This window comes from Patagioenas fasciata, chromosome 6 (assembly GCF_037038585.1).
Source record: "Patagioenas fasciata isolate bPatFas1 chromosome 6, bPatFas1.hap1, whole genome shotgun sequence".
NCBI lineage: Eukaryota > Metazoa > Chordata > Aves > Columbiformes > Columbidae > Patagioenas > Patagioenas fasciata.
In genome coordinates this window covers 43,380,170-43,406,871 of record NC_092525.1, presented here as the reverse complement: position 1 = coordinate 43,406,871, position 26,702 = coordinate 43,380,170, and positions in this window count along the sequence as shown.

Here is a 26,702-nt window from a genome sequence, read left to right as displayed (position 1 = left end):
CCTTATTTCCTTCTCATCCTGTTCTCTGTCCCAGCCTCTCTCACTAACCCCTCGTCTGGCTGCATGTCTCTTCTTTCCTCTCTCCTTTTCTCAAACTCTCCTGCTTCCTGGCTTTCCTCTTTCAATTCCTCCATTTCAGTCCTGCAGCCCCGCACTACTTTTTCCTCTTGCCTCCCTTTGGCCTGCTCCCTTGGCTTTCTCCCTCTCTTCCATATCCTTCTTCCCGACTTGTCTCTTGGAGACTTTTGGCCACTTTGCACCCAAGTCTGGGGATGTTTTGGAAACTTTTCAGAGGCCTCGCTGGTGACAGGGGGGACAGCAGGCAGTGACAGGCCCGGGGCTGACAGTCTCACCCTCCCCTAGCGGGCGCTCGGCTGCCACACCCAGCTGACATAGAACCTTTGTCACAATGCCCGCTACCGTGGGGAGGATGCGGGCACTCTGCAGGTGACAGGGACCCAGCAGGACTTGCTGTCAGCTCAGCAATTGCTCAGTTCCCCAAAGAAGCTGAATTCTGCAAATTGCTGCTTTTGCTCTTGAAATGATGTCATCAGGTGGGTGTTTTGGTGTAATACACTGAAAACCAGAGCAGAAATGCTGAAATATTCCCATGATATGCATGGTCTCTGCACCAAACCACCATAACTCAGCCTACGTACATCTGCCGCTTGTTCTTCTGTACTGACAGCAGATTGTGGAGGTACAGTATAAAAACCATCTTTATGGAGAGATCTTTGTGGTTTAGGCTTAGTCTAAGTGTCTCAAGTAGCCGGGGCTTTTGTTTGGGCCTAATCCATAAGGTCTGATGGCTTTCCTCCTCATCTCAAGATGAATGTGGTAGAAAATATAAATCAAAGAAACGTCCTTTCGCCTAGCCTTGCCTTGCCTTGCCTTATTTCCTTCTCATCCTGTTCTCTGTCCCAGCCTCTCTCACTAACCCCTCGTCTGGCTGCATGTCTCTTCTTTCCTCTCTCCTTTTCTCAAACTCTCCTGCTTCCTGGCTTTCCTCTTTCAATTCCTCCATTTCAGTCCTGCAGCCCCGCACTACTTTTTCCTCTTGCCTCCCTTTGGCCTGCTCCCTTGGCTTTCTCCCTCTGTTCCATATCCTTCTTCCCGACTTGTCTCTTGGAGACTTTTGGCCACTTGGGAGCCAAGTCTGGGCATGTTTTGGAAACTTTTCAGAGGCCTCGCTGGTGACAGGGGGGACAGCAGGCAGTGACAGGCCCGGGGCTGACAGGCTCCCCCTCCCCTAGCGGGCGCTCGGCTGCCACACCCAGCTGACATAGAACCTTTGTCACAATGCCCGCTACCGTGGGGAGGATGCGGGCACTCTGCAGGTGACAGGGACCCAGCAGGACTTGCTGTCAGCTCAGCAACTGCTCAGTTCCCCAAAGAAGCTGAATTCTGCAAATTGCTGCTTTTGCTCTTGAAATGATGTCATCAGGTGGGTGTTTTGGTGTAATACACTGAAAACCAGAGCAGAAATGCTGAAATATTCCCATGATATGCATGGTCTCTGCACCAAACCACCATGACTCAGCCTACGTACATCTGCCGCTTGTTCTTCTGTACTGACAGCAGATTGTGGAGGTACAGTATAAAAAACATCTTTATGGAGAGATCTTGCTGGTTTAGGCTTAGTCTAAGTGTCTCAAGTAGCCGGGGCTTTTGTTTGGGCCTAATCCATAAGGTCTGATGGCTTTCCTCCTCATCTCAAGATGAATGTGGTAGAAAATATAAATCAAAGAAACGTCCTTTGGCCTAGCCTTGCCTTGCCTTGCCTTATTTCCTTCTCATCCTGTTCTCTGTCCCAGCCTCTCTCACTAACCCCTCGTCTGGCTGCATGTCTCTTCTTTCCTCTCTCCTTTTCTCAAACTCTCCTGCTTCCTGGCTTTCCTCTTTCAATTCCTCCATTTCAGTCCTGCAGCCCCGCACTACTTTTTCCTCTTGCCTCCCTCTGGCCTGCTCCCTTGGCTTTCTCCCTCTGTTCCATATCCTTCTTCCCGACTTGTCTCTTGGAGACTTTTGGCCACTTTGCACCCAAGTCTGGGGATGTTTTGGAAACTTTTCAGAGGCCTCGCTGGTGACAGGGGGGACAGCAGGCAGTGACAGGCCCGGGGCTGACAGTCTCACCCTCCCCTAGCGGGCGCTCGGCTGCCACACCCAGCTGACATAGAACCTTTGTCACAATGCCCGCTACCGTGGGGAGGATGCGGGCACTCTGCAGGTGACAGGGACCCAGCAGGACTTGCTGTCAGCTCAGCAATTGCTCAGTTCCCCAAAGAAGCTGAATTCTGCAAATTGCTGCTTTTGCTCTTGAAATGATGTCATCAGGTGGGTGTTTTGGTGTAATACACTGAAAACCAGAGCAGAAATGCTGAAATATTCCCATGATATGCATGGTCTCTGCACCAAACCACCATGACTCAGCCTACGTACATCTGCCGCTTGTTCTTCTGTACTGACAGCAGATTGTGGAGGTACAGTATAAAAAACATCTTTATGGAGAGATCTTTGTGGTTTAGGCTTAGTCTAAGTGTCTCAAGTAGCTGGGGCTTTTGTTTGGGCCTAATCCATAAGGTCTGATGGCTTTCCTCCTCCTCTCAAGATGAATGTGGTAGAAAATATAAATCAAAGAAACGTCCTTTGGCCTAGCCTTGCCTTGCCTTGCCTTATTTCCTTCTCATCCTGTTCTCTGTCCCAGCCTCTCTCACTAAGACCTCGTCTGGCTGCATGTCTCTTCTTTCCTCTCTCCTTTTCTCAAACTCTCCTGCTTCCTGGCTTTCGTCTTTCAATTCCTCCATTTCAGTCCTGCAGCCCCGCACTACTTTTTCCTCTTGCCTCCCTTTGGCCTGCTCCCTTGGCTTTCTCCCTCTGTTCCATATCCTTCTTCCCGACTTGTCTCTTGGAGACTTTTGGCCACTTGGGAGCCAAGTCTGGGCATGTTTTGGAAACTTTTCAGAGGCCTCGCTGGTGACAGGGTGGACAGCAGGCAGTGACAGGCCCGGGGCTGACAGGCTCCCCCTCCCCTAGCGGGCGCTCGGCTGCCACACCCAGCTGACATAGAACCTTTGTCACAATGCCCGCTACCGTGGGGAGGATGCGGGCACTCTGCAGGTGACAGGGACCCAGCAGGACTTGCTGTCAGCTCAGCAACTGCTCAGTTCCCCAAAGAAGCTGAATTCTGCAAATTGCTGCTTTTGCTCTTGAAATGATGTCATCAGGTGGGTGTTTTGGTGTAATACACTGAAAACCAGAGCAGAAATGCTGAAATATTCCCATGATATGCATGGTCTCTGCACCAAACCACCATGACTCAGCCTACGTACATCTGCCGCTTGTTCTTCTGTACTGACAGCAGATTGTGGAGGTACAGTATAAAAACCATCTTTATGGAGAGATCTTTGTGGTTTAGGCTTAGTCTAAGTGTCTCAAGTAGCCGGGGCTTTTGTTTGGGCCTAATCCATAAGGTCTGATGGCTTTCCTCCTCCTCTCAAGATGAATGTGGTAGAAAATATAAATCAAAGAAACGTCCTTTGGCCTAGCCTTGCCTTGCCTTGCCTTATTTCCTTCTCATCCTGTTCTCTGTCCCAGCCTCTCTCACTAACCCCTCGTCTGGCTGCATGTCTCTTCTTTCCTCTCTCCTTTTCTCAAACTCTCCTGCTTCCTGGCTTTCCTCTTTCAATTCCTCCATTTCAGTCCTGCAGCCCCGCACTACTTTTTCCTCTTGCCTCCCTTTGGCCTGCTCCCTTGGCTTTCTCCCTCTCTTCCATATCCTTCTTCCCGACTTGTCTCTTGGAGACTTTTGGCCACTTTGCACCCAAGTCTGGGGATGTTTTGGAAACTTTTCAGAGGCCTCGCTGGTGACAGGGGGGACAGCAGGCAGTGACAGGCCCGGGGCTGACAGTCTCACCCTCCCCTAGCGGGCGCTCGGCTGCCACACCCAGCTGACATAGAACCTTTGTCACAATGCCCGCTACCGTGGGGAGGATGCGGGCACTCTGCAGGTGACAGGGACCCAGCAGGACTTGCTGTCAGCTCAGCAATTGCTCAGTTCCCCAAAGAAGCTGAATTCTGCAAATTGCTGCTTTTGCTCTTGAAATGATGTCATCAGGTGGGTGTTTTGGTGTAATACACTGAAAACCAGAGCAGAAATGCTGAAATATTCCCATGATATGCATGGTCTCTGCACCAAACCACCATGACTCAGCCTACGTACATCTGCCGCTTGTTCTTCTGTACTGACAGCAGATTGTGGAGGTACAGTATAAAAACCATCTTTATGGAGAGATCTTTCTGGTTTAGGCTTAGTCTAAGTGTCTCAAGTAGCCGGGGCTTTTGTTTGGGCCTAATCCATAAGGTCTGATGGCTTTCCTCCTCATCTCAAGATGAATGTGGTAGAAAATATAAATCAAAGAAACGTCCTTTGGCCTAGCCTTGCCTTGCCTTGCCTTATTTCCTTCTCATCCTGTTCTCTGTCCCAGCCTCTCTCACTAACCCCTCGTCTGGCTGCATGTCTCTTCTTTCCTCTCTCCTTTTCTCAAACTCTCCTGCTTCCTGGCTTTCGTCTTTCAATTCCTCCATTTCAGTCCTGCAGCCCCGCACTACTTTTTCCTCTTGCCTCCCTTTGGCCTGCTCCCTTGGCTTTCTCCCTCTGTTCCATATCCTTCTTCCCGACTTGTCTCTTGGAGACTTTTGGCCACTTGGGAGCCAAGTCTGGGCATGTTTTGGAAACTTTTCAGAGGCCTCGCTGGTGACAGGGGGGACAGCAGGCAGTGACAGGCCCGGGGCTGACAGGCTCCCCCTCCCCTAGCGGGCGCTCGGCTGCCACACCCAGCTGACATAGAACCTTTGTCACAATGCCCGCTACCGTGGGGAGGATGCGGGCACTCTGCAGGTGACAGGGACCCAGCAGGACTTGCTGTCAGCTCAGCAACTGCTCAGTTCCCCAAAGAAGCTGAATTCTGCAAATTGCTGCTTTTGCTCTTGAAATGATGTCATCAGGTGGGTGTTTTGGTGTAATACACTGAAAACCAGAGCAGAAATGCTGAAATATTCCCATGATATGCATGGTCTCTGCACCAAACCACCATGACTCAGCCTACGTACATCTGCCGCTTGTTCTTCTGTACTGACAGCAGATTGTGGAGGTACAGTATAAAAAACATCTTTATGGAGAGATCTTGCTGGTTTAGGCTTAGTCTAAGTGTCTCAAGTAGCCGGGGCTTTTGTTTGGGCCTAATCCATAAGGTCTGATGGCTTTCCTCCTCATCTCAAGATGAATGTGGTAGAAAATATAAATCAAAGAAACGTCCTTTGGCCTAGCCTTGCCTTGCCTTGCCTTATTTCCTTCTCATCCTGTTCTCTGTCCCAGCCTCTCTCACTAACCCCTCGTCTGGCTGCATGTCTCTTCTTTCCTCTCTCCTTTTCTCAAACTCTCCTGCTTCCTGGCTTTCCTCTTTCAATTCCTCCATTTCAGTCCTGCAGCCCCGCACTACTTTTTCCTCTTGCCTCCCTCTGGCCTGCTCCCTTGGCTTTCTCCCTCTGTTCCATATCCTTCTTCCCGACTTGTCTCTTGGAGACTTTTGGCCACTTTGCACCCAAGTCTGGGGATGTTTTGGAAACTTTTCAGAGGCCTCGCTGGTGACAGGGGGGACAGCAGGCAGTGACAGGCCCGGGGCTGACAGTCTCACCCTCCCCTAGTGGGCGCTCGGCTGCCACACCCAGCTGACATAGAACCTTTGTCACAATGCCCGCTACCGTGGGGAGGATGCGGGCACTCTGCAGGTGACAGGGACCCAGCAGGACTTGCTGTCAGCTCAGCAATTGCTCAGTTCCCCAAAGAAGCTGAATTCTGCAAATTGCTGCTTTTGCTCTTGAAATGATGTCATCAGGTGGGTGTTTTGGTGTAATACACTGAAAACCAGAGCAGAAATGCTGAAATATTCCCATGATATGCATGGTCTCTGCACCAAACCACCATGACTCAGCCTACGTACATCTGCCGCTTGTTCTTCTGTACTGACAGCAGATTGTGGAGGTACAGTATAAAAAACATCTTTATGGAGAGATCTTTGTGGTTTAGGCTTAGTCTAAGTGTCTCAAGTAGCTGGGGCTTTTGTTTGGGCCTAATCCATAAGGTCTGATGGCTTTCCTCCTCCTCTCAAGATGAATGTGGTAGAAAATATAAATCAAAGAAACGTCCTTTGGCCTAGCCTTGCCTTGCCTTGCCTTATTTCCTTCTCATCCTGTTCTCTGTCCCAGCCTCTCTCACTAACCCCTCGTCTGGCTGCATGTCTCTTCTTTCCTCTCTCCTTTTCTCAAACTCTCCTGCTTCCTGGCTTTCGTCTTTCAATTCCTCCATTTCAGTCCTGCAGCCCCGCACTACTTTTTCCTCTTGCCTCCCTTTGGCCTGCTCCCTTGGCTTTCTCCCTCTGTTCCATATCCTTCTTCCCGACTTGTCTCTTGGAGACTTTTGGCCACTTGGGAGCCAAGTCTGGGCATGTTTTGGAAACTTTTCAGAGGCCTCGCTGGTGACACGGGGGACAGCAGGCAGTGACAGGCCCGGGGCTGACAGGCTCCCCCTCCCCTAGCGGGCGCTCGGCTGCCACACCCAGCTGACATAGAACCTTTGTCACAATGCCCGCTACCGTGGGGAGGATGCGGGCACTCTGCAGGTGACAGGGACCCAGCAGGACTTGCTGTCAGCTCAGCAACTGCTCAGTTCCCCAAAGAAGCTGAATTCTGCAAATTGCTGCTTTTGCTCTTGAAATGATGTCATCAGGTGGGTGTTTTGGTGTAATACACTGAAAACCAGAGCAGAAATGCTGAAATATTCCCATGATATGCATGGTCTCTGCACCAAACCACCATGACTCAGCCTACGTACATCTGCCGCTTGTTCTTCTGTACTGACAGCAGATTGTGGAGGTACAGTATAAAAACCATCTTTATGGAGAGATCTTTGTGGTTTAGGCTTAGTCTAAGTGTCTCAAGTAGCCGGGGCTTTTGTTTGGGCCTAATCCATAAGGTCTGATGGCTTTCCTCCTCCTCTCAAGATGAATGTGGTAGAAAATATAAATCAAAGAAACGTCCTTTGGCCTAGCCTTGCCTTGCCTTGCCTTATTTCCTTCTCATCCTGTTCTCTGTCCCAGCCTCTCTCACTAACCCCTCGTCTGGCTGCATGTCTCTTCTTTCCTCTCTCCTTTTCTCAAACTCTCCTGCTTCCTGGCTTTCGTCTTTCAATTCCTCCATTTCAGTCCTGCAGCCCCGCACTACTTTTTCCTCTTGCCTCCCTTTGGCCTGCTCCCTTGGCTTTCTCCCTCTGTTCCATATCCTTCTTCCCGACTTGTCTCTTGGAGACTTTTGGCCACTTGGGAGCCAAGTCTGGGCATGTTTTGGAAACTTTTCAGAGGCCTCGCTGGTGACAGGGGGGACAGCAGGCAGTGACAGGCCCGGGGCTGACAGGCTCCCCCTCACCTAGCGAGCGCTCGGCTGCCACACCCAGCTGACATAGAACCTTTGTCACAATGCCCGCTACCGTGGTGAGGATGCGGGAACTCTGCAGGTGACAGGGACCCAGCAGGACTTGCTGTCATCTCAGCAACTGCTCAGTTCCCCAAAGAAGCTGAATTCTGCAAATTGCTGCTTTTGCTCTTGAAATGATGTCATCAGGTGGGTGTTTTGGTGTAATACACTGAAAACCAGAGCAGAAATGCTGAAATATTCCCATGATATGCATGGTCTCTGCACCAAACCACCATGACTCAGCCTACGTACATCTGCCGCTTGTTCTTCTGTACTGACAGCAGATTGTGGAGGTACAGTATAAAAAACATCTTTATGGAGAGATCTTGCTGGTTTAGGCTTAGTCTAAGTGTCTCAAGTAGCCGGGGCTTTTGTTTGGGCCTAATCCATAAGGTCTGATGGCTTTCCTCCTCATCTCAAGATGAATGTGGTAGAAAATATAAATCAAAGAAACGTCCTTTGGCCTAGCCTTGCCTTGCCTTGCCTTATTTCCTTCTCATCCTGTTCTCTGTCCCAGCCTCTCTCACTAACCCCTCGTCTGGCTGCATGTCTCTTCTTTCCTCTCTCCTTTTCTCAAACTCTCCTGCTTCCTGGCTTTCGTCTTTCAATTCCTCCATTTCAGTCCTGCAGCCCCGCACTACTTTTTCCTCTTGCCTCCCTTTGGCCTGCTCCCTTGGCTTTCTCCCTCTGTTCCATATCCTTCTTCCCGACTTGTCTCTTGGAGACTTTTGGCCACTTTGCACCCAATTCTGGGGATGTTTTGGAAACTTTTCAGAGGGCTCGCTGGTGACAGGGGGGACAGCAGGCAGTGACAGGCCCGGGGCTGACAGTCTCACCCTCCCCTAGCGGGCGCTCGGCTGCCACACCCAGCTGACATAGAACCTTTGTCACAATGCCCGCTACCGTGGGGAGGATGCGGGCACTCTGCAGGTGACAGGGACCCAGCAGGACTTGCTGTCAGCTCAGCAATTGCTCAGTTCCCCAAAGAAGCTGAATTCTGCAAATTGCTGCTTTTGCTCTTGAAATGATGTCATCAGGTGGGTGTTTTGGTGTAATACACTGAAAACCAGAGCAGAAATGCTGAAATATTCCCATGATATGCATGGTCTCTGCACCAAACCACCATGACTCAGCCTACGTACATCTGCCGCTTGTTCTTCTGTACTGACAGCAGATTGTTGAGGTACAGTATAAAAAACATCTTTATGGAGAGATCTTTGTGGTTTAGGCTTAGTCTAAGTGTCTCAAGTAGCTGGGGCTTTTGTTTGGGCCTAATCCATAAGGTCTGATGGCTTTCCTCCTCCTCTCAAGATGAATGTGGTAGAAAATGTAAATCAAAGAAACGTCCTTTGGCCTAGCCTTGCCTTGCCTTGCCTTATTTCCTTCTCATCCTGTTCTCTGTCCCAGCCTCTCTCACTAACCCCTCGTCTGGCTGCATGTCTCTTCTTTCCTCTCTCCTTTTCTCAAACTCTCCTGCTTCCTGGCTTTCGTCTTTCAATTCCTCCATTTCAGTCCTGCAGCCATGCACTACTTTTTCCTCTTGCCTCCCTTTGGCCTGCTCCCTTGGCTTTCTCCCTCTCTTCCATATCCTTCTTCTCGACTTGTCTCTTGGAGACTTTTGGCCACTTGGGAGCCAAGTCTGGGCATGTTTTGGAAACTTTTCAGAGGCCTCGCTGGTGACAGGGGGGACAGCAGGCAGTGACAGGCCCGGGGCTGACAGGCTCCCCCTCACCTAGCGAGCGCTCGGCTGCCACACCCAGCTGACATAGAACCTTTGTCACAATGCCCGCTACCGTGGGGAGGATGCGGGCACTCTGCAGGTGACAGGGACCCAGCAGGACTTGCTGTCATCTCAGCAACTGCTCAGTTCCCCAAAGAAGCTGAATTCTGCAAATTGCTGCTTTTGCTCTTGAAATGATGTCATCAGGTGGGTGTTTTGGTGTAATACACTGAAAACCAGAGCAGAAATGCTGAAATATTCCCATGATATGCATGGTCTCTGCACCAAACCACCATGACTCAGCCTACGTACATCTGCCGCTTGTTCTTCTGTACTGACAGCAGATTGTGGAGGTACAGTATAAAAAACATCTTTATGGAGAGATCTTTGTGGTTTAGGCTTAGTCTAAGTGTCTCAAGTAGCTGGGGCTTTTGTTTGGGCCTAATCCATAAGGTCTGATGGCTTTCCTCCTCCTCTCAAGATGAATGTGGTAGAAAATATAAATCAAAGAAACGTCCTTTGGCCTAGCCTTGCCTTGCCTTGCCTTATTTCCTTCTCATCCTGTTCTCTGTCCCAGCCTCTCTCACTAACCCCTCGTCTGGCTGCATGTCTCTTCTTTCCTCTCTCCTTTTCTCAAACTCTCCTGCTTCCTGGCTTTCGTCTTTCAATTCCTCCATTTCAGTCCTGCAGCCCCGCACTACTTTTTCCTCTTGCCTCCCTTTGGCCTGCTCCCTTGGCTTTCTCCCTCTGTTCCATATCCTTCTTCCCGACTTGTCTCTTGGAGACTTTTGGCCACTTGGGAGCCAAGTCTGGGCATGTTTTGGAAACTTTTCAGAGGCCTCGCTGGTGACAGGGGGGACAGCAGGCAGTGACAGGCCCGGGGCTGACAGTCTCACCCTCCCCTAGCGGGCGCTCGGCTGCCACACCCAGCTGACATAGAACCTTTGTCACAATGCCCGCTACCGTGGGGAGGATGCGGGCACTCTGCAGGTGACAGGGACCCAGCAGGACTTGCTGTCAGCTCAGCAATTGCTCAGTTCCCCAAAGAAGCTGAATTCTGCAAATTGCTGCTTTTGCTCTTGAAATGATGTCATCAGGTGGGTGTTTTGGTGTAATACACTGAAAACCAGAGCAGAAATGCTGAAATATTCCCATGATATGCATGGTCTCTGCACCAAACCACCATGACTCAGCCTACGTACATCTGCCGCTTGTTCTTCTGTACTGACAGCAGATTGTGGAGGTACAGTATAAAAAACATCTTTATGGAGAGATCTTGCTGGTTTAGGCTTAGTCTAAGTGTCTCAAGTAGCCGGGGCTTTTGTTTGGGCCTAATCCATAAGGTCTGATGGCTTTCCTCCTCATCTCAAGATGAATGTGGTAGAAAATATAAATCAAAGAAACGTCCTTTGGCCTAGCCTTGCCTTGCCTTGCCTTATTTCCTTCTCATCCTGTTCTCTGTCCCAGCCTCTCTCACTAACCCCTCGTCTGGCTGCATGTCTCTTCTTTCCTCTCTCCTTTTCTCAAACTCTCCTGCTTCCTGGCTTTCGTCTTTCAATTCCTCCATTTCAGTCCTGCAGCCCCGCACTACTTTTTCCTCTTGCCTCCCTTGGGCCTGCTCCCTTGGCTTTCTCCCTCTCTTCCATATCCTTCTTCCCGACTTGTCTCTTGGAGACTTTTGGCCACTTGGGAGCCAAGTCTGGGGACGTTTTGGAAACTTTTCAGAGGCCTCGCTGGTGACAGGGGGGACAGCAGGCAGTGACAGGCCCGGGGCTGACAGGCTCCCCCTCACCTAGCGAGCGCTCGGCTGTCACACCCAGATGACATAGAACCTTTGTCACAATGCCCGCTACCGTGGTGATGATGCGGGCACTCTGCAGGTGACAGGGACCCAGCAGGAATTGCTGTCATCTCAGCAACTGCTCAGTTCCCCAAAGAAGCTGAATTCTGCAAATTGCTGCTTTTGCTCTTGAAATGATGTCATCAGGTGGGTGTTTTGGTGTAATACACTGAAAACCAGAGCAGAAATGCTGAAATATTCCCATGATATGCATGGTCTCTGCACCAAACCACCATGACTCAGCCTACGTACATCTGCCGCTTGTTCTTCTGTACTGAAAGCAGATTGTGGAGGTACAGTATAAAAAACATCTTTATGGAGAGATCTTTGTGGTTTAGGCTTAGTCTAAGTGTCTCAAGTAGCTGGGGCTTTTGTTTGGGCGTAATCCATAAGGTCTGATGGCTTTCCTCCTCATCTCAAGATGAATGTGGTAGAAAATATAAATCAAAGAAACGTCCTTTGGCCTAGCCTTGCCTTGCCTTGCCTTATTTCCTTCTCATCCTGTTCTCTGTCCCAGCCTCTCTCACTAACCCCTCGTCTGGCTGCATGTCTCTTCTTTCCTCTCTCCTTTTCTCAAACTCTCCTGCTTCCTGGCTTTCCTCTTTCAATTCCTCCATTTCAGTCCTGCAGCCCCGCACTACTTTTTCCTCTTGCCTCCCTCTGGCCTGCTCCCTTGGCTTTCTCCCTCTCTTCCATATCCTTCTTCCCGACTTGTCTCTTGGATACTTTTGGCCACTTTGCACCCAAGTCTGGGGATGTTTTGGAAACTTTTCAGAGGCCTCGCTGGTGACAGGGGGGACAGCAGGCAGTGACAGGCCCGGGGCTGACAGTCTCACCCTCCCCTAGCGGGCGCTCGGCTGCCACACCCAGCTGACATAGAACCTTTGTCACAATGCCCGCTACCGTGGGGAGGATGCGGGCACTCTGCAGGTGACAGGGACCCAGCAGGACTTGCTGTCAGCTCAGCAATTGCTCAGTTCCCCAAAGAAGCTGAATTCTGCAAATTGCTGCTTTTGCTCTTGAAATGATGTCATCAGGTGGGTGTTTTGGTGTAATACACTGAAAACCAGAGCAGAAATGCTGAAATATTCCCATGATATGCATGGTCTCTGCACCAAACCACCATGACTCAGCCTACGTACATCTGCCGCTTGTTCTTCTGTACTGACAGCAGATTGTGGAGGTACAGTATAAAAAACATCTTTATGGAGAGATCTTTGTGGTTTAGGCTTAGTCTAAGTGTCTCAAGTAGCTGGGGCTTTTGTTTGGGCCTAATCCATAAGGTCTGATGGCTTTCCTCCTCCTCTCAAGATGAATGTGGTAGAAAATATAAATCAAAGAAACGTCCTTTGGCCTAGCCTTGCCTTGCCTTGCCTTATTTCCTTCTCATCCTGTTCTCTGTCCCAGCCTCTCTCACTAAGCCCTCGTCTGGCTGCATGTCTCTTCTTTCCTCTCTCCTTTTCTCAAACTCTCCTGCTTCCTGGCTTTCGTCTTTCAATTCCTCCATTTCAGTCCTGCAGCCATGCACTAATTTTTCCTCTTGCCTCCCTTTGGCCTGCTCCCTTGGCTTTCTCCCTCTCTTCCATATCCTTCTTCCCGACTTGTCTCTTGGAGACTTTTGGCCACTTGGGAGCCAAGTCTGGGGACGTTTTGGAAACTTTTCAGAGGCCTCGCTGGTGACAGGGGGGACAGCAGGCAGTGACAGGCCCGGGGCTGACAGGCTCCCCCTCCCCTAGCGGGCGCTCGGCTGCCACACCCAGCTGACATAGAACCTTTGTCACAATGCCCGCTACCGTGGGGAGGATGCGGGCACTCTGCAGGTGACAGGGACCCAGCAGGACTTGCTGTCAGCTCAGCAACTGCTCAGTTCCCCAAAGAAGCTGAATTCTGCAAATTGCTGCTTTTGCTCTTGAAATGATGTCATCAGGTGGGTGTTTTGGTGTAATACACTGAAAACCAGAGCAGAAATGCTGAAATATTCCCATGATATGCATGGTCTCTGCACCAAACCACCATGACTCAGCCTACGTACATCTGCCGCTTGTTCTTCTGTACTGACAGCAGATTGTGGAGGTACAGTATAAAAAACATCTTTATGGAGAGATCTTTGTGGTTTAGGCTTAGTCTAAGTGTCTCAAGTAGCTGGGGCTTTTGTTTGGGCCTAATCCATAAGGTCTGATGGCTTTCCTCCTCCTCTCAAGATGAATGTGGTAGAAAATATAAATCAAAGAAACGTCCTTTGGCCTAGCCTTGCCTTGCCTTGCCTTATTTCCTTCTCATCCTGTTCTCTGTCCCAGCCTCTCTCACTAACCCCTCGTCTGGCTGCATGTCTCTTCTTTCCTCTCTCCTTTTCTCAAACTCTCCTGCTTCCTGGCTTTCGTCTTTCAATTCCTCCATTTCAGTCCTGCAGCCCCGCACTACTTTTTCCTCTTGCCTCCCTTGGGCCTGCTCCCTTGGCTTTTTCCCTCTCTTCCATATCCTTCTTCCCGACTTGTCTCTTGGAGACTTTTGGCCACTTGGGAGCCAAGTCTGGGGACGTTTTGGAAACTTTTCAGAGGCCTCGCTGGTGACAGGGGGGACAGCAGGCAGTGACAGGCCCGGGGCTGACAGGCTCCCCCTCCCCTAGCGGGCGCTCGGCTGCCACACCCAGCTGACATAGAACCTTTGTCACAATGCCCGCTACCGTGGGGAGGATGCGGGCACTCTGCAGGTGACAGGGACCCAGCAGGACTTGCTGTCAGCTCAGCAATTGCTCAGTTCCCCAAAGAAGCTGAATTCTGCAAATTGCTGCTTTTGCTCTTGAAATGATGTCATCAGGTGGGTGTTTTGGTGTAATACACTGAAAACCAGAGCAGAAATGCTGAAATATTCCCATGATATGCATGGTCTCTGCAGCAAACCACCATGACTCAGCCTACGTACATCTGCCGCTTGTTCTTCTGTACTGACAGCAGATTGTGGAGGTACAGTACAAAAAACATCTTTATGGAGAGATCTTTGTGGTTTAGGCTTAGTCTAAGTGTCTCAAGTAGCTGGGGCTTTTGTTTGGGCCTAATCCATAAGGTCTGATGGCTTTCCTCCTCCTCTCAAGATGAATGTGGTAGAAAATATAAATCAAAGAAACGTCCTTTGGCCTAGCCTTGCCTTGCCTTGCCTTATTTCCTTCTCATCCTGTTCTCTGTCCCAGCCTCTCTCACTAACCCCTCGTCTGGCTGCATGTCTCTTCTTTCCTCTCTCCTTTTCTCAAACTCTCCTGCTTCCTGGCTTTCGTCTTTCAATTCCTCCATTTCAGTCCTGCAGCCCCGCACTACTTTTTCCTCTTGCCTCCCTTTGGCCTGCTCCCTTGGCTTTCTCCCTCTGTTCCATATCCTTCTTCCCGACTTGTCTCTTGGAGACTTTTGGCCACTTTGGAGCCAAGTCTGGGGATGTTTTGGAAACTTTTCAGAGGCCTCGCTGGTGACAGGGGGGACAGCAGGCAGTGACAGGCCCGGGGCTGACAGGCTCCCCCTCCCCTAGCGGGCGCTCGGCTGCCACACCCAGCTGATATAGAACCTTTGTCACAATGCCCGCTACCGTGGGGAGGATGCGGGCACTCTGCAGGTGACAGGGACCCAGCAGGACTTGCTGTCAGCTCAGCAATTGCTCAGTTCCCCAAAGAAGCTGAATTCTGCAAATTGCTGCTTTTGCTCTTGAAATGATGTCATCAGGTGGGTGTTTTGGTGTAATACACTGAAAACCAGAGCAGAAATGCTGAAATATTCCCATGATATGCATGGTCTCTGCACCAAACCACCATGACTCAGCCTACGTACATCTGCCGCTTGTTCTTCTGTACTGACAGCAGATTGTGGAGGTACAGTATAAAAAACATCTTTATGGAGAGATCTTGCTGGTTTAGGCTTAGTCTAAGTGTCTCAAGTAGCCGGGGCTTTTGTTTAGGCCTAATCCATAAGGTCTGATGGCTTTCCTCCTCATCTCAAGATGAATGTGGTAGAAAATATAAATCAAAGAAACGTGCTTTGGCCTAGCCTTGCCTTGCGTTGCCTTATTTCCTTCTCATCCTGTTCTCTGTCCCAGCCTCTCTCACTAAGCCCTCGTCTGGCTGCATGTCTCTTCTTTCCTCTCTCCTTTTCTCAAACTCTCCTGCTTCCTGGCTTTCGTCTTTCAATTCCTCCATTTCAGTCCTGCAGCCCCGCACTACTTTTTCCTCTTGCCTCCCTTTGGCCTGCTCCCTTGGCTTTCTCCCTCTGTTCCATATCCTTCTTCCCGACTTGTCTCTTGGAGACTTTTGGCCACTTGGGAGCCAAGTCTGGGCATGTTTTGGAAACTTTTCAGAGGCCTCGCTGGTGACAGGGGGGACAGCAGGCAGTGACAGGCCCGGGGCTGACAGGCTCCCCCTCACCTAGCGAGCGCTCGGCTGCCACACCCAGCTGACATAGAACCTTTGTCACAATGCCCGCTACCGTGGGGAGGATGCGGGCACTCTGCAGGTGACAGGGACCCAGCAGGACTTGCTGTCATCTCAGCAACTGCTCAGTTCCCCAAAGAAGCTGAATTCTGCAAATTGCTGCTTTTGCTCTTGAAATGATGTCATCAGGTGGGTGTTTTGGTGTAATACACTGAAAACCAGAGCAGAAATGCTGAAATATTCCCATGATATGCATGGTCTCTGCACCAAACCACCATGACTCAGCCTACGTACATCTGCCGCTTGTTCTTCTGTACTGACAGCAGATTGTGGAGGTACAGTATAAAAAACATCTTTATGGAGAGATCTTTGTGGTTTAGGCTTAGTCTAAGTGTCTCAAGTAGCTGGGGCTTTTGTTTGGGCCTAATCCATAAGGTCTGATGGCTTTCCTCCTCATCTCAAGATGAATGTGGTAGAAAATATAAATCAAAGAAACGTCCTTTGGCCTAGCCTTGCCTTGCCTTGCCTTATTTCCTTCTCATCCTGTTCTCTGTCCCAGCCTCTCTCACTAACCCCTCGTCTGGCTGCATGTCTCTTCTTTCCTCTCTCCTTTTCTCAAACTCTCCTGCTTCCTGGCTTTCGTCTTTCAATTCCTCCATTTCAGTCCTGCAGCCCCGCACTACTTTTTCCTCTTGCCTCCCTTGGGCCTGCTCCCTTGGCTTTCTCCCTCTCTTCCATATCCTTCTTCCCGACTTGTCTCTTGGAGACTTTTGGCCACTTGGGAGCCAAGTCTGGGGACGTTTTGGAAACTTTTCAGAGGCCTCGCTGGTGACAGGGGCGACAGCAGGCAGTGACAGGCCCGGCGCTGACAGGCTCCCCCTCCCCTAGCGGGCGCTCGGCTGCCACACCCAGCTGACATAGAACCTTTGTCACAATGCCCGCTACCGTGGGGAGGATGCGGGCACTCTGCAGGTGACAGGGACCCAGCAGGACTTGCTGTCAGCTCAGCAATTGCTCAGTTCCCCAAAGAAGCTGAATTCTGCAAATTGCTGCTTTTGCTCTTGAAATGATGTCATCAGGTGGGTGTTTTGGTGTAATACACTGAAAACCAGAGCAGAAATGCTGAAATATTCCCATGATATGCATGGTCTCTGCAGCAAACCACCATGACTCAGCCTACGTACATCTGCCGCTTGTTCTTCTGTACTGACAGCAGATTGTGGAGGTACAGTATAAAAAACATCTTTATGGAGAGATCTTGCTGGTTTAGGCTTAGTCTAAGTGTCTCAAGTAGCTGGGGCTTTTGTTTTGGCCTAATCCATAAGGTCTGATGGCTTTCCTCCTCCTCTCAAGATGAATGTGGTAGAAAATATAAATCAAAGAAACGTCCTTTGGCCTAGCCTTGCCTTGCCTTGCCTTATTTCCTTCTCATCCTGTTCTCTGTCCCAGCCTCTCTCACTAAGACCTCGTCTGGCTGCATGTCTCTTCTTTCCTCTCTCCTTTTCTCAAACTCTCCTGCTTCCTGGCTTTCGTCTTTCAATTCCTCCATTTCAGTCCTGCAGCCCCGCACTACTTTTTCCTCTTGCCTCCCTTGGGCCTGCTCCCTTGGCTTTCTCCCTCTCTTCCATATCCTTCTTCCCGACTTGTCTCTTGGAGACTTTTGGCCACTTGGGAGCCAAGTCTGGGGACGTTTTGGAAACTTTTCAGAGGCCTCGCTGGTGACAGGGGGGACAGCAGGCAGTGACAGGCCCGGGGCTGACAGTCTCACCCTCCCCTAGCGGGCGCTCGGCTGCCACACCCAGCTGACATAGAACCTTTGTCACAATGCCCGCTACCGTGGGGAGGATGCGGGCACTCTGCAGGTAACAGGGACCCAGCAGGACTTGCTGTCAGCTCAGCAACTGCTCAGTTCCCCAAAGAAGCTGAATTCTGCAAATTGCTGCTTTTGCTCTTGAAATGATGTCATCAGGTGGGTGTTTTGGTGTAATACACTGAAAACCAGAGCAGAAATGCTGAAATATTCCCATGATATGCATGGTCTCTGCACCAAACCACCATGACTCAGCCTACGTACATCTGCCGCTTGTTCTTCTGTACTGACAGCAGATTGTGGAGGTACAGTATAAAAAACATCTTTATGGAGAGATCTTTGTAGTTTAGGCTTAGTCTAAGTGTCTCAAGTAGCTGGGGCTTTTGTTTGGGCCTAATCCATAAGGTCTGATGGCTTTCCCCCTCCTCTCAAGATGAATGTGGTAGAAAATATAAATCAAAGAAACGTCCTTTGGCCTAGCCTTGCCTTGCCTTGCCTTATTTCCTTCTCATCCTGTTCTCTGTCCCAGCCTCTCTCACTAACCCCTCGTCTGGCTGCATGTCTCTTCTTTCCTCTCTCCTTTTCTCAAACTCTCCTGCTTCCTGGCTTTCGTCTTTCAATTCCTCCATTTCAGTCCTGCAGCCCCGCACTACTTTTTCCTCTTGCCTCCCTTTGGCCTGCTCCCTTGGCTTTCTCCCTCTGTTCCATATCCTTCTTCCCGACTTGTCTCTTGGAGACTTTTGGCCACTTTGCACCCAATTCTGGGGATGTTTTGGAAACTTTTCAGAGGCCTCGCTGGTGACAGGGGGGACAGCAGGCAGTGACAGGCCCGGGGCTGACAGGCTCCCCCTCCCCTAGCGGGCGCTCGGCTGCCACACCCAGCTGACATAGAACCTTTGTCACAATGCCCGCTACCGTGGGGAGGATGCGGGCACTCTGCAGGTGACAGGGACCCAGCAGGACTTGCTGTCAGCTCAGCAATTGCTCAGTTCCCCAAAGAAGCTGAATTCTGCAAATTGCTGCTTTTGCTCTTGAAATGATGTCATCAGGTGGGTGTTTTGGTGTAATACACTGAAAACCAGAGCAGAAATGCTGAAATATTCCCATGATATGCATGGTCTCTGCACCAAACCACCATGACTCAGCCTACGTACATCTGCCGCTTGTTCTTCTGTACTGACAGCAGATTGTGGAGGTACAGTATAAAAAACATCTTTATGGAGAGATCTTGCTGGTTTAGGCTTAGTCTAAGTGTCTCAAGTAGCCGGGGCTTTTGTTTGGGCCTAATCCATAAGGTCTGATGGCTTTCCTCCTCATCTCAAGATGAATGTGGTAGAAAATATAAATCAAAGAAACGTGCTTTGGCCTAGCCTTGCCTTGCCTTGCCTTATTTCCTTCTCATCCTGTTCTCTGTCCCAGCCTCTCTCACTAAGCCCTCGTCTGGCTGCATGTCTCTTCTTTCCTCTCTCCTTTTCTCAAACTCTCCTGCTTCCTGGCTTTCGTCTTTCAATTCCTCCATTTCAGTCCTGCAGCCCCGCACTACTTTTTCCTCTTGCCTCCCTTTGGCCTGCTCCCTTGGCTTTCTCCCTCTGTTCCATATCCTTCTTCCCGACTTGTCTCTTGGAGACTTTTGGCCACTTGGGAGCCAAGTCTGGGCATGTTTTGGAAACTTTTCAGAGGCCTCGCTGGTGACACGGGGGACAGCAGGCAGTGACAGGCCCGGGGCTGACAGGCTCCCCCTCACCTAGCGAGCGCTCGGCTGCCACACCCAGCTGACATAGAACCTTTGTCACAATGCCCGCTACCGTGGGGAGGATGCGGGCACTCTGCAGGTGACAGGGACCCAGCAGGACTTGCTGTCAGCTCAGCAACTGCTCAGTTCCCCAAAGAAGCTGAATTCTGCAAATTGCTGCTTTTGCTCTTGAAATGATGTCATCAGGTGGGTGTTTTGGTGTAATACACTGAAAACCAGAGCAGAAATGCTGAAATATTCCCATAATATGCATGGTCTCTGCACCAAACCACCATGACTCAGCCTACGTACATCTGCCGCTTGTTCTTCTGTACTGACAGCAGATTGTGGAGGTACAGTATAAAAAACATCTTTATGGAGAGATCTTTGTGGTTTAGGCTTAGTCTAAGTGTCTCAAGTAGCCGGGGCTTTTGTTTGGGCCTAATCCATAAGGTCTGATGGCTTTCCTCCTCCTCTCAAGATGAATGTGGTAGAAAATATAAATCAAAGAAACGTCCTTTGGCCTAGCCTTGCCTTGCCTTGCCTTATTTCCTTCTCATCCTGTTCTCTGTCCCAGCCTCTCTCACTAACCCCTCGTCTGGCTGCATGTCTCTTCTTTCCTCTCTCCTTTTCTCAAACTCTCCTGCTTCCTGGCTTTCGTCTTTCAATTCCTCCATTTCAGTCCTGCAGCCCCGCACTACTTTTTCCTCTTGCCGCCCTTTGGCCTGCTCCCTTGGCTTTCTCCCTCTGTTCCATATCCTTCTTCCCGACTTGTCTCTTGGAGACTTTTGGCCACTTGGGAGCCAAGTCTGGGGATGTTTTGGAAACTTTTCAGAGGCCTCGCTGGTGACAGGGGGGACAGCAGGCAGTGACAGGCCCGGGGCTGACAGGCTCCCCCTCCCCTAGCGGGCGCTCGGCTGCCACACCCAGCTGACATAGAACCTTTGTCACAATGCCCGCTACCGTGGGGAGGATGCGGGCACTCTGCAGGTGACAGGGACCCAGCAGGACTTGCTGTCAGCTCAGCAATTGCTCAGTTCCCCAAAGAAGCTGAATTCTGCAAATTGCTGCTTTTGCTCTTGAAATGATGTCATCAGGTGGGTGTTTTGGTGTAATACACTGAAAACCAGAGCAGAAATGCTGAAATATTCCCATGATATGCATGGTCTCTGCACCAAACCACCATGACTCAGCCTACGTACATCTGCCGCTTGTTCTTCTGTACTGACAGCAGATTGTGGAGGTACAGTATAAAAAACATCTTTATGGAGAGATCTTGCTGGTTTAGGCTTAGTCTAAGTGTCTCAAGTAGCCGGGGCTTTTGTTTGGGCCTAATCCATAAGGTCTGATGGCTTTCCTCCTCATCTCAAGATGAATGTGGTAGAAAATATAAATCAAAGAAACGTGCTTTGGCCTAGCCTTGCCTTGCCTTGCCTTGCCTTATTTCTTTCTCATCCTGTTCTCTGTCCCAGCCTCTCTCACTAAGCCCTCGTCTGGCTGCATGTCTCTTCTTTCCTCTCTCCTTTTCTCAAACTCTCCTGCTTCCTGGCTTTCGTCTTTCAATTCCTCCATTTCAGTCCTGCAGCCCCGCACTACTTTTTCCTCTTGCCTCCCTTTGGCCTGCTCCCTTGGCTTTCTCCCTCTCTTCCATATCCTTCTTCCCGACTTGTCTCTTGGAGAATTTGGCCACTTGGGAGCCAAGTCTGGGCATGTTTTGGAAACTTTTCAGAGGCCTCGCTGGTGACAGGGGGGACAGCAGGCAGTGACAGGCCCGGGGCTGACAGGCTCCCCCTCACCTAGCGAGCGCTCGGCTGCCACACCCAGCTGACATAGAACCTTTGTCACAATGCCCGCTACCGTGGGGAGGATGCGGGCACTCTGCAGGTGACAGGGACCCAGCAGGACTTGCTGTCATCTCAGCAACTGCTCAGTTCCCCAAAAAAGCTGAATTCTGCAAATTGCTGCTTTTGCTCTTGAAATGATGTCATCAGGTGGGTGTTTTGGTGTAATACACTGAAAACCAGAGCAGAAATGCTGAAATATTCCCATGATATGCATGGTCTCTGCACCAAACCACCATGACTCAGCTTACGTACATCTGCCGCTTGTTCTTCTGTACTGACAGCAGATTGTGGAGGTACAGTATAAAAAACATCTTTATGGAGAGATCTTTGTGGTTTAGGCTTAGTCTAAGTGTCTCAAGTAGCTGGGGCTTTTGTTTGGGCCTAATCCATAAGGTCTGATGGCTTTCCTCCTCATCTCAAGATGAATGTGGTAGAAAATATAAATCAAAGAAACGTCCTTTGGCCTAGCCTTGCCTTGCCTTGCCTTATTTCCTTCTCATCCTGTTCTCTGTCCCAGCCTCTCTCACTAACCCCTCGTCTGGCTGCATGTCTCTTCTTTCCTCTCTCCTTTTCTCAAACTCTCCTGCTTCCTGGCTTTCGTCTTTCAATTCCTCCATTTCAGTCCTGCAGCCCCGCACTACTTTTTCCTCTTGCCTCCCTTTGGCCTGCTCCCTTGGCTTTCTCCCTCTGTTCCATATCCTTCTTCCCGACTTGTCTCTTGGAGACTTTTGGCCACTTGGGAGCCAAGTCTGGGCATGTTTTGGAAACTTTTCAGAGGCCTCGCTGGTGACAGGGGGGACAGCAGGCAGTGACAGGCCCGGGGCTGACAGTCTCACCCTCCCCTAGCGGGCGCTCGGCTGCCACACCCAGCTGACATAGAACCTTTGTCACAATGCCCGCTACCGTGGGGAGGATGCGGGCACTCTGCAGGTGACAGGGACCCAGCAGGACTTGCTGTCAGCTCAGCAATTGCTCAGTTCCCCAAAGAAGCTGAATTCTGCAAATTGCTGCTTTTGCTCTTGAAATGATGTCATCAGGTGGGTGTTTTGGTGTAATACACTGAAAACCAGAGCAGAAATGCTGAAATATTCCCATGATATGCATGGTCTCTGCACCAAACCACCATGACTCAGCCTACGTACATCTGCCGCTTGTTCTTCTGTACTGACAGCAGATTGTGGAGGTACAGTATAAAAAACATCTTTATGGAGAGATCTTTGTGGTTTAGGCTTAGTCTAAGTGTCTCAAGTAGCTGGGGCTTTTGTTTGGGCCTAATCCATAAGGTCTGATGGCTTTCCTCCTCCTCTCAAGATGAATGTGGTAGAAAATATAAATCAAAGAAACGTCCTTTGGCCTAGCCTTGCCTTGCCTTGCCTTATTTCCTTCTCATCCTGTTCTCTGTCCCAGCCTCTCTCACTAACCCCTCGTCTGGCTGCATGTCTCTTCTTTCCTCTCTCCTTTTCTCAAACTCTCCTGCTTCCTGGCTTTCCTCTTTCAATTCCTCCATTTCAGTCCTGCATCCCCGCACTACTTTTTCCTCTTGCCTCCCTCTGGCCTGCTCCCTTGGCTTTCTCCCTCTCTTCCATATCCTTCTTCCCGACTTGTCTCTTGGAGACTTTTGGCCACTTTGCACCCAAGTCTGGGGATGTTTTGGAAACTTTTCAGAGGCCTCGCTGGTGACAGGGGGGACAGCAGGCAGTGACAGGCCCGGGGCTGACAGTCTCACCCTCCCCTAGCGGGCGCTCGGCTGCCACACCCAGCTGACATAGAACCTTTGTCACAATGCCCGCTACCGTGGGGAGGATGCGGGCACTCTGCAGGTGACAGGGACCCAGCAGGACTTGCTGTCAGCTCAGCAATTGCTCAGTTCCCCAAAGAAGCTGAATTCTGCAAATTGCTGCTTTTGCTCTTGAAATGATGTCATCAGGTGGGTGTTTTGGTGTAATACACTGAAAACCAGAGCAGAAATGCTGAAATATTCCCATGATATGCATGGTCTCTGCACCAAACCACCATGACTCAGCCTACGTACATCTGCCGCTTGTTCTTCTGTACTGACAGCAGATTGTGGAGGTACAGTATAAAAAACATCTTTATGGAGAGATCTTTGTGGTTTAGGCTTAGTCTAAGTGTCTCAAGTAGCTGGGGCTTTTGTTTGGGCCTAATCCATAAGGTCTGATGGCTTTCCTCCTCCTCTCAAGATGAATGTGGTAGAAAATATAAATCAAAGAAACGTCCTTTGGCCTAGCCTTGCCTTGCCTTGCCTTATTTCCTTCTCATCCTGTTCTCTGTCCCAGCCTCTCTCACTAAGCCCTCGTCTGGCTGCATGTCTCTTCTTTCCTCTCTCCTTTTCTCAAACTCTCCTGCTTCCTGGCTTTCCTCTTTCAATTCCTCCATTTCAGTCCTGCAGCCCCGCACTACTTTTTCCTCTTGCCTCCCTTTGGCCTGCTCCCTTGGCTTTCTTCCTCTGTTCCATATCCTTCTTCCCGACTTGTCTCTTGGAGACTTTTGGCCACTTGGGAGCCAAGTCTGGGCATGTTTTGGAAACTTTTCAGAGGCCTCGCTGCTGACAGGGGGGACAGCAGGCAGTGACAGGCCCGGGGCTGACAGTCTCCCCCTCACCTAGCGAGCGCTCGGCTGCCACACCCAGCTGACATAGAACCTTTGTCACAATGCCCGCTACCGTGGGGAGGATGCGGGCACTCTGCAGGTGACAGGGACCCAGCAGGACTTGCTGTCAGCTCAGCAATTGCTCAGTTCCCCAAAGAAGCTGAATTCTGCAAATTGCTGCTTTTGCTCTTGAAATGATGTCATCAGGTGGGTGTTTTGGTGTAATACACTGAAAACCAGAGCAGAAATGCTGAAATATTCCCATGATATGCATGGTCTCTGCACCAAACCACCATGACTCAGCCTACGTACATCTGCCGCTTGTTCTTCTGTACTGACAGCAGATTGTGGAGGTACAGTATAAAAAACATCTTTATGGAGAGATCTTTGTGGTTTAGGCTTAGTCTAAGTGTCTCAAGTAGCTGGGGCTTTTGTTTGGGCCTAATCCATAAGGTCTGATGGCTTTCCTCCTCCTCTCAAGATGAATGTGGTAGAAAATATAAATCAAAGAAACGTCCTTTGGCCTAGCCTTGCCTTGCCTTGCCTTATTTCCTTCTCATCCTGTTCTCTGTCCCAGCCTCTCTCACTAAGCCCTCGTCTGGCTGCATGTCTCTTCTTTCCTCTCTCCTTTTCTCAAACTCTCCTGCTTCCTGGCTTTCCTCTTTCAATTCCTCCATTTCAGTCCTGCAGCCCCGCACTACTTTTTCCTCTTGCCTCCCTTTGGCCTGCTCCCTTGGCTTTCTCCCTCTGTTCCATATCCTTCTTCCCGACTTGTCTCTTGGAGACTTTTGGCCACTTGGGAGCCAAGTCTGGGGATGTTTTGGAAACTTTTCAGAGGCCTCGCTGGTGACAGGGGGGACAGCAGGCAGTGACAGGCCCGGGGCTGACAGGCTCCCCCTCACCTAGCGAGCGCTCGGCTGCCACACCCAGCTGACATAGAACCTTTGTCACAATGCCCGCTACCGTGGTGAGGATGCGGGCACTCTGCAGGTGACAGGGACCCAGCAGGACTTGCTGTCATCTCAGCAACTGCTCAGTTCCCCAAAGAAGCTGAATTCTGCAAATTGCTGCTTTTGCTCTTGAAATGATGTCATCAGGTGGGTGTTTTGGTGTAATACACTGAAAACCAGAGCAGAAATGCTGAAATATTCCCATGATATGCATGGTCTCTGCACCAAACCACCATGACTCAGCCTACGTACATCTGCCGCTTGTTCTTCTGTACTGACAGCAGATTGTGGAGGTACAGTATAAAAAACATCTTTATGGAGAGATCTTGCTGGTTTAGGCTTAGTCTAAGTGTCTCAAGTAGCTGGGGCTTTTGTTTGGGCCTAATCCATAAGGTCTGATGGCTTTCCTCCTCATCTCAAGATGAATGTGGTAGAAAATATAAATCAAAGAAACGTCCTTTGGCCTAGCCTTGCCTTGCCTTGCCTTATTTCCTTCTCATCCTGTTCTCTGTCCCAGCCTCTCTCACTAACCCCTCGTCTGGCTGCATGTCTCTTCTTTCCTCTCTCCTTTTCTCAAACTCTCCTGCTTCCTGGCTTTCGTCTTTCAATTCCTCCATTTCAGTCCTGCAGCCCCGCACTACTTTTTCCTCTTGCCTCCCTTTGGCCTGCTCCCTTGGCTTTCTCCCTCTGTTCCATATCCTTCTTCCCGACTTGTCTCTTGGAGACTTTTGGCCACTTGGGAGCCAAGTCTGGGCATGTTTTGGAAACTTTTCAGAGGCCTCGCTGGTGACAGGGGGGACAGCAGGCAGTGACAGGCCCGGGGCTGACAGTCTCACCCTCCCCTAGCGGGCGCTCGGCTGCCACACCCAGCTGACATAGAACCTTTGTCACAATGCCCGCTACCGTGGGGAGGATGCGGGCACTCTGCAGGTGACAGGGACCCAGCAGGACTTGCTGTCAGCTCAGCAATTGCTCAGTTCCCCAAAGAAGCTGAATTCTGCAAATTGCTGCTTTTGCTCTTGAAATGATGTCATCAGGTGGGTGTTTTGGTGTAATACACTGAAAACCAGAGCAGAAATGCTGAAATATTCCCATGATATGCATGGTCTCTGCACCAAACCACCATGACTCAGCCTACGTACATCTGCCGCTTGTTCTTCTGTACTGACAGCAGATTGTGGAGGTACAGTATAAAAACCATCTTTATGGAGAGATCTTTGTGGTTTAGGCTTAGTCTAAGTGTCTCAAGTAGCTGGGGCTTTTGTTTGGGCCTAATCCATAAGGTCTGATGGCTTTCCTCCTCCTCTCAAGATGAATGTGGTAGAAAATATAAATCAAAGAAACGTCCTTTGGCCTAGCCTTGCCTTGCCTTGCCTTATTTCCTTCTCATCCTGTTTTCTGTCCCAGCCTCTCTCACTAAGCCCTCGTCTGGCTGCATGTCTCTTCTTTCCTCTCTCCTTTTCTCAAACTCTCCTGCTTCCTGGCTTTCGTCTTTCAATTCCTCCATTTCAGTCCTGCACCCCGCACTACTTTTTCCTCTTGCCTCCCTTTGGCCTGCTCCCTTGGCTTTCTCCCTCTGTTCCATATCCTTCTTCCCGACTTGTCTCTTGGAGACTTTTGGCCACTTGGGAGCCAAGTCTGGGGATGTTTTGGAAACTTTTCAGAGGCCTCGCTGGTGACAGGGGGGACAGCAGGCAGTGACAGGCCCGGGGCTGACAGGCTCCCCCTTCCGTAGCGGGCGCTGGGCTGCCACACCCAGCTGACATAGAACCTTTGTCACAATGCCCGCTACCGTGGGGAGGATGCGGGCACTCTGCAGGTGACTGGTACCCAGCAGGACTTGCTGTCAGGTCAGCAATTGCTCAGTTCCCCAAAGAAGCTGAATTCTGCAAATTGCTGCTTTTGCTCTTGAAATGATGTCATCAGGTGGGTGTTTTGGTGTAATACACTGAAAACCAGAGCACAAATGCTGAAATATTCCCATGATATGCATGGTCTCTGCACCAAACCACCATGACTCAGCCTACGTACATCTGCCGCTTGTTCTTCTGTACTGACAGCAGATTGTGGAGGTACAGTATAAAAACCATCTTTATGGAGAGATCTTTGTGGTTTAGGCTTAGTCTAAGTGTCTCAAGTAGCTGGGGCTTTTGTTTGGGCCTAATCCATAAGGTCTGATGGCTTTCCTCCTCATCTCAAGATGAATGTGGTAGAAAATATAAATCAAAGAAACGTCCTTTGGCCTAGCCTTGCCTTGCCTT